We start from the raw sequence: 22,019 nt of genomic DNA, 5'->3' as shown, positions 1-22,019 counted from the left end.
TATTTTTGATTACCTGTGATTTGTACTGTATTGTGTGCCATGCTGTATCACAATGTCCCTATTCCTCTCTCATTGCAGTCTTCCAAGAGTATTACTGTCACTACCACCTTGTTATATTATTTAACCACTTTGAGGTTTATCCATTTTGAGAACTCAAAGATCCTCAGACTGGTAATGGAAGTGTGCACTGCTTCTGCACATGCTGTACCGGTTCTGTGTGTGCACGATGAAAGTTGGCAGTGTGCCACTGCTGTCGGTGCTATACACTGTCTGTGTGCTATGGAAGTATGCACTATTGCTGTCTTTGATGTACATGTGCTATTGGCCTTATTTACAAGAAAATAACAAAGCGCGGTTCCGCAAGCCAATTGGCTGCGGAGCACTTCGTCACTTTCAGAGCACAGGGATGCATCATATTGAACACCTTTTTACTCATCCAAAAGCCTCCTCTTACTGCTATGACATCCCAAAAAAAAATATCCAAATCCTTCCCTCTTCTATCCATCCACTATCCTTTTCAATCAAAACAACAGACTAATATGTTCACTTCTCAAATTCCAAATTCCACTACACTAATTCACCACTAATCCTTTATGGGTTCCAGAGTAACATGCTACTCGTCAATAAAGCGTTTCAACACCCCATCAGGGTTATAAGTGCTATATAAATGTAAACCTTTTTTCCTTTTTTACCCCTCCCCAACCCTTCTCAATCCAAACAATTGACTAACATATCCACCACTCAAATTACTTTCATGTTTCACCATACTAATTCAACACTAATCCTTATGGGTTTCAGAGTAGCATGCTACTCGCCAAAAAAGCGCTTCAAAACCCCATCAGGGGTAGCAAGCACTACATAAATACAAACCTCTTTCCCTCTTCTATCCCGCCGCCTACCCATCTCTATCAAAATAACTGAATAACATATCCACCACTCAAATTACTTCATATTTCACTATACTAATTTTCAACACTAATCCGTTATGGGTTCCGGAGTATCGTGCTACTCGGCAGAAAAACGCTTCAACACCCATCAGGGGTAAAAAGTGCAATATAAATACACACCTTTTTTCCTCTTCTATCCTTCTGCTATCCTTCCGAATCCAAATAACTGACTAACCTATCCACCACTTGAAATTACTTTCATATTTCACTATAATAATTCAACACTAATCCTTTATGGGTCCCGGAGTAGTGTGCTACTCGCCGAAAAAGCACTTTGACGCCTCGTCAGGTGTAGTAAGTGCTATATTTTTACAACAATATGACGCATCCCTGTGTTGTCCCCTGCACTGGTGCACAATTGGCTGCCATGCGCCAATGCAACTCCCTTGCACTGTGGTGCAAGGGTGTCTTTGTGCGGGGATGATTGTTTGTGTGCAGGAAGGGATACATTCATGCACAAATACAATCACAAGAGGTGTTTTCCTCTTTCTATGTGTGAAAGAGGAAAAAACAAGAAATAAAATGATTTCTCCTCATTGTGCCTCCATGTACCTCCCCTAGGAAGGCGTACTACTCATACACTTGGTTGGCGGTTGAAAACCTGGGCTGATTTTCAAGACTGTAGCCCAGGATTGCAAATATGAGGCGCAAATAACATTAAATAATAATAATAATAATAATCCACATTTGTATAGCGCACAGTCACCCGTAGAGTCTCTAGGCGCTGGGGGCCGTCGGGAAGATTAAGCAAGCTATTGCCCAGAGTCGCATGGTGCTGGGCTAATTTGCCGCCGGACCCGGGGATCGAACCCTGATCCCCAGATTCCAGCGTCAGTCGCCCTGGCCGCGGCGCAAAACCTCTCCCACAATATCGCCGTCAACCTTCTACAATCCATTGTATCACATTTTTAGCAGCGGCAAGCATCGCCATTTTGTGTGCGTGGTCCGTAGTAATGGGAATGCTCAACTTCCCGTGAACCACACGATTCCTTACAACTTCCTTCCCAACAGGTTGCCTTGGCTGCTGATCTCTGTTGTTGACCACAGCTCGGGTTGCGTCCGTGCACGTGCACTGGCTGGTGCTTTTGAGCGCAGACAGGCCAAATAACAGGAAAAGCTGACACAACAGTGATATTAAAAGCAAAAAAGCTGGGCCTTGTTTTTCTTCTTATTTAAACAAAAATATTTAACATTTTCAAAGGTTGCTGTGATGGGGATAGGTAAGAGTTTTTACAAAGCCACACCACCAAGTGTTACTATGGATGACTCAGACACAGAATGCTCATCATCCGGGATTCTTGCTCTCCAAAACTCCGGAAGTGGCTGGAAAGTGGCCAAGTGACCTATTTAATAGGTCACTTGGCCACTTTTGATTCTGTTCATGCCTGGTGCTTTGAGCTAGCTTCTCACCCACACTGTGTTGTGCCAGGGCAGGGGCATGGACGTGATTTTCGACCAGCAGAGGTACATTTGCGACTACTGGCTTGTTCCTTGCTAGCCCTGGCCCTGCTCCTGCCCCCCTGACTTGAAGAGGCCTCAAACGAAGCACCAGGAAAAGACGAAATGCATTATTCTACAAGGCAAAGTGATCAAGTGATCTGCTGCCTTTCAATGCGTCAGTAGCCGCTCAGTTAAAATGTGCAACTATTGCAATATAGAGGAAGAGGTCCTAACATATTGTTAAGGACCCGTGGCTCATTACATTCTACAGAGGTCTACAATTGACAAGGCCGGTAAAATGTAAAGTTTCCCCTGAGCTGGGGCTTGTCATCTCTGCTGGGAACCGAAGTGGCTGAGAGGAAGACAACCCTGCAACTGTATCTGTCATCTCAGCCCTGCTGTTTCACTCTTTCATTTAGCATTACAGAGAGACTGGAAGTGTCTTTGTCCTCTGGATGCTAGGTCATCTCTCTTACTCGGGTTCCCTGTGGTTCTTCAGGCCTGAGGGACATGCTCTCTCGGTGAGCCTGTGCCATGGCCCCACCACCTTGAGAAGCCACCTCGCCCAAGAGACCACAGCACTGGCTTGATCGCTTTTGAAGTGTACACAATACACTATAGGGCTCTCAGACAATACTGCAAAATGGCTGACTTCTCCTTGTCTGATCTGACTTTTGTGGTTACATGTTGAAGCGAGCAAGAACATGAATTGAACTGGTGAGGTTATCCAGACATCTATGAATATTCATTACATGTTAGCAAAATACTAACGTGTCCGGATGCATATGTATTATTTATGCTCGTGTGGCCAGTCTTTTGTCTGGCACAGCTAAGCAAACTGATATGGTTATCTTTTGGTTGCTGTACAGCAGAGCATTTTGTGTTCGCATTTGTTGAGCAAGGCTGTATGAAAGACACACAATGAAAATAAAAGAGAGAAGTGCATGCTTTTTTTCTTAACGTTCAAGCAATAACTCATTGCGGTCTAGTCACAAAAGTGAATATGTTCCTCATCTGATTTTTCTATAGAACCTACCTTTTAAACATATGTTTCTGATCAAATGTAATTTTTTTATGCCTTCCAAAAATTCAGAAACAGATTCCGGTCACGCTTAAACCCATTCACAAGTGCAGTGATCTCTCTATGAATGCAAAGATCGGCATCTCCGAAAACACCCCTCAATGGTTAGGAAGTGGTTTGATGTGGAGATTTGGGTGCATATAGACATTTGAACATTTTTGGCCATTCCCAAACTACAGTCCTTCCCCTTTCTGACCTCGAAAGGGTCACAAATGTTACACCAGAACAATTTTGTTATTAATCTTATTCCAGGGTCTGCAGGAGAATACATCACCCAAGAGATTTTCTGAGAAGTGGAGAAGAAAGGGCTTTCACCATAGGATAAAAAAAAAATTCTATGCGGAGAAAAAAACTCTATTTGAGCTGTGGATCATATTGATCTTGTGTAGGCCTTTTCACTATAGACAACTCACATAGCTAGAATAGGATCCTGCTGGAAAGGTTACATTACCATCCTAAAGTTACGCCTTGAAACCAGCGCCTGAAGCATCCTTCCCAGCGTAATCCTGAGAATGTGTGTGAATTCCAAAAATGAAGAAAAGCACATTCAGGCAGAGGTGAAGCTTCTTCATTGGTACTTTCATACTTTTTCGGGAATCGAGCTCTGATGTTGGTTCAGCTGTTGTAAAGGACACATACAGAGCCACAATTAAAGTGTTGCTGTTACATTGGCTGCAATATTGGTTCCTAAATTTGAGTTTTCTTAAGGTACTTCGTATTAGAAACTGGATTACTGGTTGACTGGAGTGTGAGCCCTGGTCAAGCACCAACCACAATCCTAGTCAGGGTAAGGCACCAGCACACCCTAAATTAACCTGTGCCTACCATCTGATATCTTGGCATATAGCTGTCAGGCTTAACATGATGGCAATGTGTAAATTGTTTGTGCAACACTTCAAACATTAAAACAGTGAAAACACCACAGAAAAGATCCCACGTTTAGAAAAATAGAGTAATGTGTAATAAATACAACACAATGAAAATGACAAAAACCCAATCAGTAGAACCGGAGATATTGATTTTTTTTTAGGTAAATTAGTGCCAAGAAGCATGCATCAGTTCTGAGGACTGCAAGGGTGATGCAGGCCTGATGCACTGGGCTCAATTCATGCAGCAGCAGCAATGCATCAGTTCTGTTAGAGGATGTGCCACTAAGCCGAGGAGATGCATTGTTTCGGCTCTAGGATGCACCACTCAGTAGAGAATTTGCCTTAGGTCCACTTCCAGGGGTCCAGGCCTGGGTTGGCACCACTTGGCAGAGAAGATTCACAGATGGCAGAGTCGAGGTGCAGATGCAAGGTGGTTGGAAGCCTGGTATGTCCCTGAGGCTTCAGATCAGAAGGCCAGCCAACTAGCCCTTGGAGTCACTCTGGGTTCTGAGTTCAAGAAATACAGGTCTAGTCCTTCTCACCCACTTAAGGCGGAGAGCATATCAACGCAGCAGGGCATCTGATCTTCCAGAGCCACATTCCAGCAGAGTAGCAGTCATTTCAGCAGCACAGAAGCCCTTCTTCTTGCCAGAGTATCCACAAGTCCAGAAGTTTACTGAAGTGGTAGTGTCTGAGGTCCAGTACTTGTGCCTTTCATTGATTGTGGATGTCATGAACAGATGTCTAGGAATTATTTATTAATTTTACTTAAACATACCTTTAAATATATCCCTTGTTGTCAATATTACCCAATACTTATCTACCCAAGCCCACAAGGGTAAATTGGGTTGGCCATCTTGACATATGTAACCTTCTAAAGTGGCATTTTTAGAATTGTAATTGAAAATCCGACTTCACCATAAGTTAGGATTTTTCATTAGGATTCCAGAAACACAAACATGAACCAGTTATATCTTCACATTTGGAAATTATGCTTATAAAATGTAATAAGGTAATCCCAATATTATCCTATGTGATATATAGACCTTGCATTCATGAAAAACGAATGTAAGAGTTTCTCACTGTCAGGACATGTAAAAATGTAAAAGCACGTTTGCTGCTTTTTAAATACATTGCAATCTGCCATCAAGCTGTCCAAGGTCTACCCTCGGGGGACTTATATGTATTAAGAAGGAAGGTTTGGGCCTGGCAAGAGGTTTTAACGTGACAGGTCGACATGGCAGTTTAAAACTGCAAACACAGGCCCTGCAACAGCAGGCATGTGACACATTTAAAGGGTTACTTAAGTGAGTGGCACAATCAGTGCCACAGACCCACTAGTAGTATTTAATTTACAGGACCAGTATATATGCAGTGCACTCTATTACGTGCTTCTGGGTACATTAAATATGCCAACCAGAGGTATACCAATCAAACCATGTTTTGGTATGGGGGCACATGCACTTTAGCACTGGTTAGCAGTGGTAATTTGCCCAGACTCTTACGGCCAACAGAAGCAAAAACCCAGCGAAATTGAAGGCAAGCAGGCAAAAAAGTTTGGAGGAAGACCTTCCCAAAGCTATCAGGTCTAACAGTCCTTATATCATCATTGAATAACAGTTCATTCTTCTTCTCAGTGTTTGGCTTCTGAGGGCTTCATTCTTTGCTTTTTTATTTTCCACTTTTAGGCACCATGGTTCAGTTCTTCCACCTTTGCGTCTTGCTTCCTTTGTCCCTCAAAAGAAAAAACAAACAATTAAGTAAGGATGTTTTGATTCTTTCTCTCACTTCTCTCTTTTCCATGTCCTCTCACTACTCGTCTTAATCATGAAGAATCTCTCCTGAAATAATCTGTATCTTTACATTTACTCCAACTCAGTTTCCTCACTCGTCTTATGTAGGAAATACTCTCTTCTGTCTGCAGAACTTTGTTCTATCTGAAGCTATTGCTTCATATCTGAAAGAACGATTGGAGGGAAAGAGTTTAATTGTGTGGTTTTGTGAAGAGGCCCGCTATTGTGTTTTAATTCTTCTGTTTTACAATTTCCTTTTAAGCTTCTTCTGGTTATCCGAGTTATCAGTTCTAATAGCCAACAACATCTCCATTTGATTTCAGCATTAAAGTGAAGTGTTTTTTTTTTTTTTACAAACTGTCTGGTTTGCCTCTTTTCTACTCTGTTCAAAGCCAGATAAGTAAAGTGATTCTTCTCAACAGGCCTATTGTCTGTGACGGGAGTACAAATAAAATGAGCAACATTAAAGATGTCTTGTCTCTCTGGGGGTTGCAAGATTTGTTTTTCCTTATATTTTCTTTACCTTTTTTAATTCTTGACGTGCAAAAAAATAAGATTATTTACAGAAACAATGCTGTGCTGGTTGATGTGCTATTAATATTGGCTGAACCCGAAAACAAACTTACTTTTCCTTTAAAAAAATCGCCCAGCGTTAGAAATAAATATACATTTGCCTATGTTTGCAGCACAAGATAACCGTGTCCCAGAAATTAAGACCTAAAATTTTTCGACTTTTTCTGTTTTACCTTAAAATACTTAATGTAAAAGTGTTGCTACACTATACAGCCAATGTATATTGAGAGTCAAACACAATTTGCAAACATTGTTACTTTTTCAGATTGTTGATTAAGACTTGACTAGGGCTGTGAGTCCTGTGTATCCTGAGAGATAGCACAGCTGTCTGATAACTGGCTGTAGCTGTAAGTCATTTGTACTCTGTGCAATAGGTGTGCTAAATCATGAGGGCCTCTGGAGCTGGTTAGATCTTTGCATCCTGAGGCATAGCACAGCTGTCTGCGATATGGATGAGGCTCGTGTAAACCCTTTTTAGGTCTCGGCTAGCGTAGGCTGCGCACATGCACAGTCTTGCTGGCGAGATTTAATGACTGAGTGGCGAGGTTAAACCCCGCCCTTCTTCTCCATTGGCTGGCCTCCTAAACGGCGGCCAGCCATTGGAGAAGAGGTCTCAATGACGTCATTCTCTCGCTCCAAGCCCCGTCTTTTTCGGATTGGGGGACGTGTTTTTTTCGTTTCTTTCTCTCCTCTTCTCCATTGGCTGGAATGTAAACAACAACACAAAAACACGCCCGTTGTTTACATTCCAGCCAATGTAGAAGAGGGGAGAAAGAAAAACACGCCCGGCCTGTCGCCCCTCCGAGGCTCTTCGTGTGCCCGTTGTTTTGCTTTCTGTCCTTGTTATTGGGAGGGATAGTCCAGCTGATTCAGACCCACTGAATCTAGTTACATCCGAGGAATAGTTTTGCAGACTGTTACCCCTGTAGCTGGTTAGATCTGTGTTTTCTGCGGGGCAGTTTGCCTTCTGAGCCTGTAAAGCCTATGCAAGCTTAGAAATAGCTCTTGTGAAACGTGAGCTTCCTCTATCTGGTATGGTGCTCCTGTCTGAGACCCGAGGCTGTGAGATCAGGGTAACCTGAGGATACCTCTGTTGTCAAAAGCGTATTAAGATTGTTAGATCTGTAGGTGCACAGATGCATTTAGTCCATTTCATCCTGTAAAATCAATTGTATATAAGAGATAGCTATTTTAATTGAGAGTCCTATAACATCTGTGTAAAACAAGGCCCTCTGGCGCAAAATGGTATCCAAGTTAACAGTTAATACTGGTCGCCCACACCTTTAATCAAGAGGAATAGCAAATCAATAAAATCCTCTTATAACAGACAAATTCACAATCATTCACGGTGTGCATCCCTCTTACCTTGACTTTTGGCAGCAGTGAAATGACGTGATGATTGTTGTGGAACACCAGGAGCCATTTCTAACAACCAGGGGAAGCCAAAGAGGCAGAAGCCAGCAGTTGTAGAGAGAGGAGGCAAATAGATGGAAGAACAACATCCTGCCTAACTAAACAGATGTAACCAGAACCAAAAGAGGGGAAACAGGAGAAAAGTCTAGATGTGAAGAAGGGAAAGTCATGTGGCAAACTAGAAAGATAGTAAATACACCTTAACAAATCACACACTTATTAGGCAATCTCAATTCTAATCCATGACATTTCACATCTTCAACAAGTAGTGATAGCAGGCGGATTCACCTTAATTAAATGCTAAGGGTAATAGTGTTCATCCACTTGCTTCAGCACTTTAAAATCACCATCAAACATCTGGAGACTTTCATAGACACCTCAAGTATGCTCTTGCAACATGTATGTCCGAATGAGGTCGCACACTGCTCGTCCCATCAGCGTGTGACCCCGGAGCATGATGGTCGATGTAGTCGGTATCAGCGGGTGCGCTTCTACCCGAGTGTTGAGTCTTTAGGGTGTTCACTGGTGTGCTTGCCATCCCTGGACACGTGTTTCGCGTTCATTAACGCTCATCAGCAGGGATTAGGTGTGTGCACGGGGTTGCTGTGTGGGCTGCCGAAAATATTCAAAGGTCCAGATACCTCTTAAGGCGCGCAGGTGCGTTATCTCGAGGTCGTCACCTCCACCGGCTCAAGGGAGCCTGTATAAATAGTATGTCCGAATGAGGTCGCACACTGCTCGTCCCATCAGCGTGTGACCCCGGAGCATGATGGTCGATGTAGTCGGTATCAGCGGGTCCGCTTCTACCCGAGTGTTGAGTCTTGAGGGTGTTCACTGGTGTGCTTGCCATCCCTGGACACGTGTTTCGCGTTCATTAACGCTCATCAGCAGGGATTAGGCGTGTGCACGGGGTTGCTGCGTGGGCTGCCAAAAATATTCAAAGGTCCAGATACCTCTTAAGGCGCGCAGGTGCGTTATCTCGAGGTCGTCACCTCCACCGGCTCAAGGGAGCCTGTATAAATAGTATATCCGAATGAGGTCGCACACTGCTCGTGCCATCAGCGTGTGACCCCGGAGCATGATGGTCGATGTAGTCGGTATCAGCGGGTGCGCTTCTACCCGAGTGTTGAGTCTTGAGAGTGTTCACTGGTGTGCTTGCCATCCGTGGACACGTGTTTCGCGTTCATTAACGCTCATCAGCAGGGATTAGGCTTGTGCACGGGGTTGCTGCGTGGGCTGCCGAAAATATTCAAAGGTCCAGATACCTCTTAAGGCGCGCAGGAGCGTTATCTCGAGGTCGTCACCTCCACCGGCTCAAGGGAGCCTGTATAAATAGTATGTCCGAATGAGGTCGCACACTGCTCGTCCCATCAGTGTGTGACCCCGGAGCATGATGGTCGATGTAGTCGGTATCAGCGGGTGCGCTTCTACCCGAGTGTTGAGTCTTGAGGGTGTTCACTGGTGTGCTTGCCATCCCTGGACAGGTGTTTCACGTTCATTAACGCTCATCAGCAGGGATTAGGCGTGTGCACGGGGTTGCTGCGTGGGCTGCCGAAAATATTCAAAGGTCCAGATACCTCTTAAGGCGCGCAGGTACGTTATCTCGAGGTCGTCACCTCCACCGGCTCAAGGGAGCCTGTATAAATAGTATGTCCGAATGAGGTCGCACACTGCTCGTCCCATCAGCGTGTGACCCCCGAGGCATGATGGTCCATGTAGTCGGTATCAGCGAGTGCGCTTCTACCCGAGTGTTGAGTCTTGAGGGTGTTCACTGGTGTGCTTGCCATCCCTGGACACGTGTTTCGCGTTCATTAACGCTCATCAGCAGGGATTAGGCGTGGCAGGGATGGCAAGCACACCAAGTGAATACCCTCAAGACTCAAGACTCAGGTAGAAGCGCACCCGCTGATACCTACTACATCGACCATCATGCTCCGGGGTCACACGCTGATGGGACGAGCAGTGTGCGACCTCATTCGGAATTACTATTTATACTGGCTCCCTTGAGCCGGTGGAGGTGACGACCTCCAGATTACGCACCTGCACGCCACAAAAGGTAGCTGGACCTATGAATATTTTCGACAGCCCACGCAGCAACCCCGTGCACACGCCTAATCCCTGCTGACGAGCGGTAATAACCGCGAAACATGTGTCCAGGGATGGCAAGCACACCAAGTGAATACCCTCAAGACTCAAGACTCGGGTAGAAGCGCACCCGCTGATACCTACTACATCAACCATCATGCTCCGGGGTCACACGCTGATGGGACGAGCAGTGTGCGACCTCATTCGGAATTACTATTGATACAGGCTCCCTTGAGCCGGTGGAGGTGACGACCTCGAGATTACGCACCTGCGCGCCACAAAAGGTATCTGGACCTATGAAAATCTTCGGCAGCCCACGCAGCAACCCCGTGCACACGCCTAATCCCTGCTGACGAGCGGTAATAACCGCGAAACACGTGTCCAGGGATGGCAAGCACACCAAGTGAATACCCTCAAGACTAAAGACTCGGGTAGAAGCGCACCCGCTGATACCCACTATATCGACCATCATGCTCCGGGGTCACACGCTGATGGGACGAGCAATGTGCGACCTCATTCGGAATAACTATTTATACAGGCTCCCTTGAGCCGGTGGAGGTGACGACCTCGAGATTACGCACCTGCGCGCCACAAAAGGTATCTGGACCTATGAATATTTTCGGCAGCCCACGCAGCAACCCCGTGCACACGCCTAATCCCTGCTGACGAGCGGTAATGACCGCGAAACACGTGTCCAGGGATGCCAACACACCAAGTGAATACCCTTAAGACTCAAGACTCGGGTAGAAGTGCACCCGCTGCTACCTACTACTTCGACCATCATGCTCCGGGGTCACACGCTGATGGGACGAGCAGTGTGCGACCTCATTCGGAATTACTATTTATACAGGCTCCCTTGAGCCGGTGGAGGTGACGACCTCGAGATTACGCACCTGTGCGCCACAAAATGTATCTGGACCTATGAATATTTTCGGCAGCCCACGCAGCAACCCCGTGCACACGCCTAATCCCTGCTGACGAGCGGTAATAACCACGAAACACGTGTCCAGGGATGGCAAGCACACCAAGTGAATACCCTCAAGACTCAAGACTCGGGTAGAAGCGCAGCCGCTGATACCTACTACATCGACCATCATGCTCCGGGGTCACACGCTGATGGGATGAGCTGTGTACGACCTCATTCTGAATTACTATTTATACAGGCTCCCTTGAGCCGGTGGAGGTGACGACCTCGAGATTACGCACCTGCGCGCCACAAAAAGTATCTGGACCTATGAATATTTTCGGCAGCCCACGCAGCAACCCCGTGCACACGCCTAATCCCTGCTGACGAGCGGTAATAACTGCGAAACACGTGTCCAGGGATGGCAAGCACATCAAGTGAATACCCTCAAGCCTCAAGACTCGGGTAGAAGCGCACCCGCTGATACCTACTACATCGACCATCATGCTCCGGGGTCACACGCTGATGGGACGAGCAGGGTGCGACCGCATTCGGAATTACTATTTATATAGGCTCCCTTGAGCCGGTGGAGGTGACGACCTCGAGATTACGCACCTGCGCGCCACAAAAGGTATCTGGACCTATGAATATTTTCTGGAGCCCACGCAGCAACCCCGTGCACACGCCTAATCCCTGCTGACGAGCAGTAATAACCGCGAAACACGTGTCCAGGGATGGCAAGCACACCAAGTGAATACCCTCAAGACTCAAGACTCGGGTAGAAGCGCACCCGCTGATACCTACTACATCGACCATCATGCTCCAGGGTCACACGCTGATGGGACGAGCAGTGTGCGACCTCATTCGGAATTGCTATTTATACAGGCTCCCTTGAGCCGGTGGAGGTGACGACCTCGAGATTACGCACCTGCGCGCCACAAAAGGTATCTGGACCTATGAATATTTTCGGCAGCCCACGCAGCAACCCCGTGCACAAGCCTAATCCCTGCTGACGAGCGGTAATAACCGCGAAACACATGTCCAGGGATGGCAAGCACACCAAGTGAATACCCTCAAGATTCGGGTAGAAGCGTACCCGCTGATACCTACTACATCGACCATCATGCTCCGGGGTCACACGCTGATGGGACGAGCAGTGTGCGACCTCATTCGGAATTACTATTTATACAGGCTCCCTTGAGCCGGTGGAGGTGACGACCTCGAGATTACGCACTTGTGCGCCACAAAAGGTATCTGGACCTATGAATATTTTCGGCAGCCCACGCAGCAACCCCGTGCACACGCCTAATCCCTGCTGACGAGCGGTAATAACCGCGAAACACGTGTCCAGGGATGACAAGCACACCAAGTGAATACCCTCAAGACTCAAGACTCGGGTAGAAGCGCACCCGCTGATACCTACTACATCGACCATCATGCTCCGGGGTCACACGCTGATGGGATGAGCTTTGTACGACCTCATTCTGAATTACTATTTATACAGGCTCCCTGGAGCCGGTGGAGGTGACAACCTCGAGATTACGCACCTGCGCGCCACAAAAGGTATCTGGACCTATGAATATTTTCGGCAGCCCACGCAGCAACCCCGTGCACACGCCTAATCCCTGCTGACAGGCGGTAATGACCGCGAAACACGTGTCCAGGGATGGCAAGCACACCAAGTGAATACCCTCAAGACTCAAGACTCGGGTAGAAGCCTACCCGCTGATACCTACTACATCGACCATCATGCTCCGGGGTCACACGCTGATGGGACGAGCAGTGTGCGACCTCATTCGGAATTACTATTTATACAGGCTCCCTTGAGCCGGTGGAGGTGATGACCTCGAGATTACGCACCTGCGCGCCACAAAAGGTATCTGGACCTATGAATATTTTCGGCAGCCCACGCAGCAACCCCGTGCACACCCCTAATCCCTGCTGATGAGCGGTAATAACCGCGAAACACGTGTCCAGGGATGGCAAGCACATCAAGTGAATACCCTCAAGCCTCAAGACTCGGGTAGAAGCGCACCCGCTGATACCTACTACATCGACCATCATGCTCCGGGGTCACACGCTGATGGGACGAGCAGGGTGCGACCGCATTCGGAATTACTATTTATACAGGCTCCCTTGAGCCGGTGGAGGTGACGACCTCGAGATTACGCACCTGCGCGTCACAAAAGGTATCTGGACCTATGAATATTTTCTGCATCCCACGCAGCAACCCCGTGCACACGCCTAATCCTTGCTGACGAGCAGTAATAACCGCGAAACACGTGTCCAGGGATGGCAAGCACACCAAGTGAATACCCTCAAGACTCAAGACTCGGGTAGAAGCGCACCCGCTGATACCTACTACATCGACCATCATGCTCCGGGGTCACACACTGATGGGACGAGCAGTGTGCGACCTAATTCGGAATTGCTATTTATACAGGCTCCCTTGAGCCGGTGGAGGTGATGACCTCGAGATTACGCACCTGCGCGCCACAAAAGGTATCTGGACCTATGAATATTTTCCGCAGCCCACGCAGCAACCCCGTGCACAAGCCTAATCCCTGCTGACGAGCGGTAATAACCGCGAAACACATGTCCAGGGATGGCAAGCACACCAAGTGAATACCCTCAGGACTCAAGACTCGGGTAGAAGCGCACCCGCTGATACCTACTACATCGACCATCATGCTCCGGGGTCACACGCTGATGGGACGAGCAGTGTGCGACCTCATTCGGAATTGCTATTTATACAGGCTCCCTTGAGCCGGTGGAGGTGACGACCTCGAGATTACGCACCTGCACGCCACAAAAGGTATCTGGACCTATGAATATTTTCGGCAGCCCACGCAGCAACCCCGTGCACACGTCTAATCCCTGCTGACGAGCGGTAATAACCGCGAAACACGTGTCCAGAGATGGCAAGCACACCAAGTGAATACCCTCAAGACTCAAGACTCGGGTAGAAGCGCACCCGCTGATACCTACTACATCGACCATCATGCTCCGGGGTCACACGCTGATGGGACGAGCAGTGTGCGACCTCATTCGGAATTGCTCTTGCAACATGCACAGACTGCAGTCACCAGGTTCAGCCGCTTAGGGCATTGCATTACACGGCAGAAACTCAACTCATCAGAAGCGTCTCCGGGACCCATCAGTGTCCATACTCACACTGTGCTTTGCACCTTGCATCTACTCAACTCATCGGAAGCGTCTCTGGGACCCACCAGTGTCCATACTCACACTGAGCTTTGCACCTTACACCTACTCAACTCATCAGAAGCATCTCTGGGTCACACCAGTGTCCATACTCACGCTGTGCTTTGCACCTTGCACCTACTCAACTCATCGGAAGCGTCTCTGGGACCCACCAGTGTCCATACTCACACTGTGCTTTACACCTAGCATCTACTCAACTCATCTGAAGCATCTCTGGGACCCATCAGTGTCGGTACTCACGCTGGGCTGTGCACCTTGCACCTACTCAACTCATCGGAAGCATCTCTGGGACCCACCAGTGTCCATACTCACACCGTGCTTTGCACCTTGCACCTACTCAACTCATCTGAAGCATCTCTGGGACACATCAGTGTCCGTACTCATGCTGGGCTGTGCACCTTGCACCTACTCAACTCATCTGAAGCGTCTCTGGGACCCACCAGTGTCCATACTCACACCGTGCTTTGCATCTTGCACCTACTCAACTCATCGGAAGCATCTCTGGGACCCACCAGTGTCCGTACTCATGCTGGGCTGTGCACCTTGCACCTACTCAACTCATCGGAAGCTTCTCTGGGACCCACCAGTGTCCATACTCACACTGTGCATTGCACCTTGCACCTACTCAACTCATCTGAAGCATCTCTGGGCCCCATCAGTGTCCGTACTCACGCTGGGCTGTGCACCTTGCACCTGCTCAACTCATCGGAAGCGTCTCTGGGACCCACCAGTGTCCATACTCACTCTGTGCTTTGCACTTTGCCTCTACTCAACTCATTGGAAGCGTCTCTGGGACCCACCAGTGTCCATACTCACACTGTGCTTTGCACCTTGCACCTACTCAACTCATCAGAAGTGTCTCTGGGTCACACCAGTGTCCATACTCACACTGTGCTTTGCACCTTGCACCTTGCACCTACTCAACTCATCGGAAGAGTCTCTGGGACCCACCAGTGTACATACTCACACTGTGCTTTGCACCTTGCATCTACTCACCTCATCGGAAGCATCTCTGGGACCCACCAGTGTCCGTACTCACACTGTGCTTTGCACCTTGCATCTACTCAACTCATCTGAAGCATCTCTGGGACCCATCAGTGTCCGTACTCACCCTGGGGTGTGCACCTTGCACCTACTCAACACATCGGAAGCGTCACTGGGACCCACCAGTGTCCGTACTCACACTGTGCTTTGCACCTTGCACCTACTCAACTCATCAGAAGTGTCTCTGGGTCACACCAGTGTCCATACTCACACTGTGCTTTGCACCTTGCACCTACTCAACTCATCGGAAGCGTCTCTGTGACCCACCAGGGTCCATACTCACACTGTGCTTTGCATCTTGCACCTACTCAACTCATCTGAAGCATCTCTGGGACCCATCAGTGTCCGTACTCACACTGGGCTGTGCACCTTGCACCTACTCAACTCATCGGAAGCGTCTCTGGGACCCACCAGTGTCCGTACTCCTGCTGTGCTTTGCACTTTGCACCTTCTACTTGTTTGCCTAAATACGATCACTATGTGGAATCCTACACCTGACGCCACCGGGGTCGCTTGGCTGCTGCTTTTGCCCTTTCTTTTCCTCACACTTACTTGGCAAAAATATATGTACACCTTGAGGAAAGCTTTGCCTCCCCTAACGATGTACTCTGGGGCGAACTTGTGTCTATCTGAACTATTTAACACTGAACATTTCCCGGTGCTATCAGTGCTGGATTAACACTGACCTACCCTGTGTCAATGTATCGAACTTACCTCTAACCATCTTCACCCCAACGGCACACCTTGGACCCCCTGACTTCTCGACCTCAAGGACGCACCCCGGGCGCTCATCACAATTGTTTTCTTTTGAACACTTATGATCACGCTTATCCTCCAAGAAAAAAAGTTTTCCTTGTATCGAGACTACCTCTAACCCTCTATACCTCAACCGCGCACCCTGGACCACTAGACCTCTCCACCCCAATGGGGCACCTCGGACGCATCGCAATTGTTTCTTTTTGTTTTTTTTCCCATGAACGCATTCAAACAAAAAACATAAAAGATCCAAGTCTGACGCTTCCCCCTTCCTGCCACCCTCGTACACCTGTGAAGGTGCAAGGAAATCTCCATACCATACTTCAGAAGCTGAGCATCCTGAGGGTCCAAGGGATGATACTTGGATATTTGAAAATGGGCACATGCATAAAGAAGGCACAAAGATAGGACTCACAGGAATAACACCCATTGCCTCAAATTGTAAAGCGCTCTGATATCCTTCGGGATCAAGTTTGCGCTATATAAAACTTTATAAATAAAAAAATGAATAAATAAATAAATGCCCTGTCCTGGAGACTTTACACCTCCCCTTTGTATCCTGAGGCCAAAATTCTAACGGATTATCCACCGTTCTCTATGTCAATTTTTAAATCGTCTTGATTTATTTTGAGGATTCTAATTCTATTTTACTTACGGTTTACCCAATCTTTCTGGGGTTTCGGTGGTTCATTTTCTGGCTTTATGATTTTAAAGTTTCTTGTGCTTTTTTAATGAGATATTCGTTTGTAAAGGTTTGAACTAACTGCACAATAAATTTAAAATAAACCTTAAACTAAACATCAGCTTAAATCACTTGCCCAGACACATGAAAAAATGAGAGCGCTTCATCTTTGCCAATCAGATAATGAAAATGAAATCCCACATTCTTCCTTTCATTTATTTAAAATCTACAATTCAACATTCAAGTTTTAGTCCAACAGCCAAACTCATCAATCACATAAACCTAGCTTTTTGGAATCTGGCTTATACAAGTAATCCTCAAATTATTTTGATTGACAACTTTTAGGCCCAGAAAGAGAGTGCAATGTGCCATTGAAATGATGAAATGAAAAGTAAAACGATACTCTATCCACATGCTCAGGAACAGAGAGCTGTGTTTTCATTCAACCCCTCAAACTGGCACAATACCTAAAGAAATTATTGCAGTCTTTTAGTAAAGACTCAGAGTACAGGCCACGGTTAAAAAAATGTAAAAATGCTGTGTGTTATTTCACTAAAGGACTTTGCGACTCCTAAATCGGCAACACAATGGTTTGCAACTGTGAAAAGTTAAGTATGAAATGCATCAAAGTGGTTTTTGGTTCCATCCGCAAAGCTAAAGCTGGGAACCAAATCTCAGTGACTCTCTATTTTTGTGACTGGAAATAGCGTCTACCGATTTACGATTCCTTAACTGTGTTTTCTAAATGGTATTTACTAAACATTGACAAATTGTGAATGGTTGCAAAAATAGGTTTTCGTATTCGTAAAGTAGCATCAAGGGGGAGTAGATGGTAATCAGATGCAAACTATGAAAGGAGAGAAAACTCCTTTTTTCACAATGATTGCTCTATGCTTTGACAATGAACATGGTGGTTTTGCTCCACACCAGACGGTAAGAAGACAAAGGCAGGAGCTCACATTCAGAGTCAGTGTGACATTATTGCAGCAGACTGAGCAGATTTATGATACTTATCGGCTGAGCAGCAATGTTATCATGGATCTCGTTGTTGCATTAGACCCAGTGTAGTTTAGAGACACACACAGAACTGTGTGCCTCCATACGCACATAGGGCCTTATTTACAATAGAATGGCGCAGCGCTGTGCCGCAAGCATTTTTGCAGTGCCAATCAATCAATCAATCAATCAAAGCATTTGTATAGCGCGCTACTCACCCGGAGGGTCTCAAGGCGCTTGGGGAGGGGGGGGTCCGCTACTGCTCGAACAGCCAGGTCTTGAGCTGCTTCCTGAAGGTGAGGTGGTCCTGAATCAGGCGGAGATGGGTCGGGAGGGAGTTCCAGGTCTTGGCGGCGAGGTAGGAGAAGGACCTTCCCCCTGTGGTAGCTCTTCGGATGCGGGGGACGGCGGCGAGGGCGTGGCCGGTCGATCGAAGCTGGCGGTTGGGAACGTAGAAGTTGAGGCAGCTGTTGAGGTATCCTGGGCCTTGGTTGTGAAGGGCTTTGTGTGCGTGGGTGAGGAGACGGAAGGTGATTCTCTTGTTGACCGGGAGCCAGTGCAGGTCTCTCAGGTGTCCGGAGATGTGGTTGCGACGGGGGATGTCCAGGATGAGTCGTGCTCAGGCGTTCTGGATCCGCTGGAGTCTCTTCTGGAGTTTGGCGGTGGTTCCGGCGTAGAGGGAGCTGCCGTAGTCCAGTCGGCTGGTGACGAGGGCCTGGGTGACCGTCTTCCTGGTCTCGGTGGGGATCCACCGGAAGATCTTGCGTAGCATGCGTAGGATGTTGAAGCACGATGAGGAGACGGCGTTGACTTGTCTGGTCATGGAGAGGGAGGAGTCCAGGATGAAGCCCAGGTTGCGTGCGAGGTCTGTTGGTTTGGGGCGCTGCCTAGGGCGGGGGGCCACCAGGAGTCGTCCCAGGCGGAGGGTGAGGGTCCCAGGATGAGGACTTCCGTCTTGTCCGAGTTCAGTTTCAGGCGGCTGTTCTTCATCCATTCGGCTACCTCTTTCATCCCTTCGTGTAGGTTGGCTCTGGCGGTGGCGGGGTTGTTGGTGAGGGAGAGGATCAGCTAGGTGTCGTCGGCGTAGGAGATGATGTTGAGGTTGTACTGGCGTGCGATGGCTGCGAGGGGACTCATGTAGACGTTGAAGAGGGTTGGGCTGAGTGAGGAGCCTTGAGGAACGCCGCAGATGACTTCTGTGGCTTCTGATCTGAACGGGGGGAGGCGGACTCTCTGTGTCCTTCCGGCGAGGAAGGAGATGGTCCATCCCAGTGCCTTCTCCTGGATTCCGACGTTGCTGAGGCGCTGTACTAGGGTACGGTGGCAGACAGTGTCGAAGGCCGCGGAGAGGTCTAGGAGGATGAGGGCCGCTGTTTCTCCGTTGTCGAGCAGAGCTCGGATGTCGTCGGTGGCTGCGATTAGGGCGGTCTCGGTGCTGTGGTTGGCCCGGAAGCCAGACTGCGAGAGGTCGAGGGATCCGTTCGTCTCGAGGAAGGCGGCCAGCTGCTTGTTGACGGTCTTCTCAATGACTTTAGCGGGGAGCAGAGAGATGGGTCGGTAGTTCTTGAGGTCGGTGGGGTCGGCTGATGGCTTCTTTACTGGTCTTACACCGCGTCATTCTAAAAGTGCAGGAATGCACCGTATTTACAAGAATATAGTGCATTCCTGTGCTGACACCTCTAGAAAAACAACCTAGCGCCAACGCAAGAACCCTTGTGCCATGTTGTTGCATTGCAGAAATCATTGATTTTGCACCGGAAGGGACACCCTTCTGCACAAAATCAATCAACGGAGGCAATTTCCTTCTTCTGCAGATTGCAGCACACATAGAAAGAGGAAACAACAAGGACAATTAAGATATTTCTCCTCATTGCACCTCCCTAAGTTCACCCCTGGGGTGGCGTTAGAATCTGACGTATTCCCAGGTTTATGATTCCTCATAAATCTGGGGATGCTTCAGATTCCATGAGGGTTGCGTGGGAACACCCACAGCAACACCATTGGAACGCCCATTTCATGCAGTGTTATGAGTGAAAGGGGTATATATTTACAAAGTGGCTTTGCTTGGACTTGTAAATATGCTCTGGTGGCGCAAAAGTACCGCTAGGGCCTCGTAAATGAGGCCCATACTTTGCTGCTTTCATAGCATTAGCACTTTAGAGATACAATGATAGTGAAACACATGTCAGGGGTTGCTTATATTCATTTCAGGATGGCTTGGTTGGTTTTTACAAATTCAAAGCTGTAATACAGTGCTTGGAGTGGTAAAAGGCTTTTGCCATTTTACAGCTCGGCATGGATGGCACTGTGCTAATCCTATGCTTAAAGACTTTGACAGAAAAGCAGACATTTGAGGTGAGAAAATTTAGAGTTTCGCTGGTGTTGTAAGGTGCTCTATACAGGAGATGCTCTCCATCTAAACTTCAGAACTACCCAGAGTTCTCTTTTTTGCATATATATATATATATATATATATATATATATATATATATATATATATATATATATATATATATATATATATATATATATATATATATATATATATTCACTGAAAAAACCATAGGTTATAGACCATATATAGTTAGGAATTAGCATTTGAAAAACCTTATTTTACTCACACAAAACCATTGAAATTCCATATATAGTTAGTTGCACTAACTATATATCGCGCACCCGCAATCCACTGCTGATCATGTCACATATTACATCATTCATGACATGGTCAGTGACATCACTGATGACATCACTGATGACATCTCAAATGACATCACTGATGACATCACTGATGACATCATCCAGTGACTGTGTGTTTCTGTAAAGTTTAAATATGTTTTAGATATTGAAGAATGAGTAGATGTATAACTGTCTGGACGAAGGATTTAGTAGGTGCATGACTGAATGTATGAGTGAGTGATTAAATGTGTCTCACTGAGTGCATGGGTTAGTGACTAAACTGTCTTAATTTGTGCATCATTATGTCTGTTGTTCTGTAAACTACTGCATGTGTTGATCAGTAGCTATATGATTAACTATATGGGTTATTGATTGATTGTCCAAGTATTTGTATGGGAGACTGAGTGTGTGTGTGGCTGGCTGGGAGGTGTGTGACTCTGTGCAGATCAATGTGTACTTGTATCAATGATTGTATAAGAAAGTAAGTATGTGTTACTATATGTTTGAAAATGTAAGGTGCTCTATGTTTAACTGTATAGACAAGAAAATGGAAGTGTGATTGATTCTTTACAGGACTGACTAGGTGTGTGAGTAACTCCATGGATGAGTGGCAGAGTGTGAGTGTCTGTATAGGTGTATGAGTGCATATGATAGTGTTGTAAAGATGAGTGATTGTATGTATGAATGATTGTATGGGTGAATGAGTGAATGTGTGTGTAGACGTAGGAATCAGTGAGTACGTATGTAGTAACTAGTATTGGTGTGTCAATGGTTTCAAAAATTATACTCTGTATTTAACACTGGGTGAAACAGAGGTTATATTAAAATGTGAGGAGATGCATTGTATTGTCACATGAATGATATCATCAGTGATGTGGTCATTGATGTCAAATGAGATGTCATCAGTGATGTCATCAGTGATGTCATTTGAGATGTCATCAGTGATGTCATCAGTGATGTCACTGACCATGTCATGAATGATGTAATATGTGACATGATCAGCAGTGGATTGCGGGTGCGCGATATATAGTTAGTGCAACTAACTATATATGGAATTTCAATGGTTTTGTGTGAGTAAAATAAGGTTTTTCAAATGCTAATTCCTAACTATATATGGTCTATAACCTATGGTTTTTTCAGTGAATTTTCAAGGTTTTGTAAATGCTAATTCCTAACTATATATGGTCTATAACCTATGTTTTTTTCAGTGAATTTCAATGGTTTTTTAATACCAAATATCATAAGCTGTCGAATGTCAAGTACGTGGTAAGTGAAAACATTTTCGTGTTTATGCACACTGATCTGCTTTGAATGGTGCCCCCCCCCCCTCATTTCTATTAGGAGTACTCTCTCTTTGCAGATAGTGAAAGGTAGTTAACGCAGGCCTTTGCCCCCGTTGTAATCCGTCGTGCCTGCTTCTCTCTCCATTTGATTGATTGTTATCCAAGTATTTACTGTTTTAGAATTAGTTCTCTTTGGTTCATTCTCTATTTACAAACAAACACAGAGTCGCAATACTCTGTTTAGTCTTTGCAGAT

This window comes from Lissotriton helveticus, chromosome 3_1, assembly GCF_964261635.1.
Source record: "Lissotriton helveticus chromosome 3_1, aLisHel1.1, whole genome shotgun sequence".
Taxonomy (NCBI): Eukaryota; Metazoa; Chordata; class Amphibia; order Caudata; family Salamandridae; genus Lissotriton; species Lissotriton helveticus.
Note: the sequence above shows the minus strand (reverse complement) of the source record.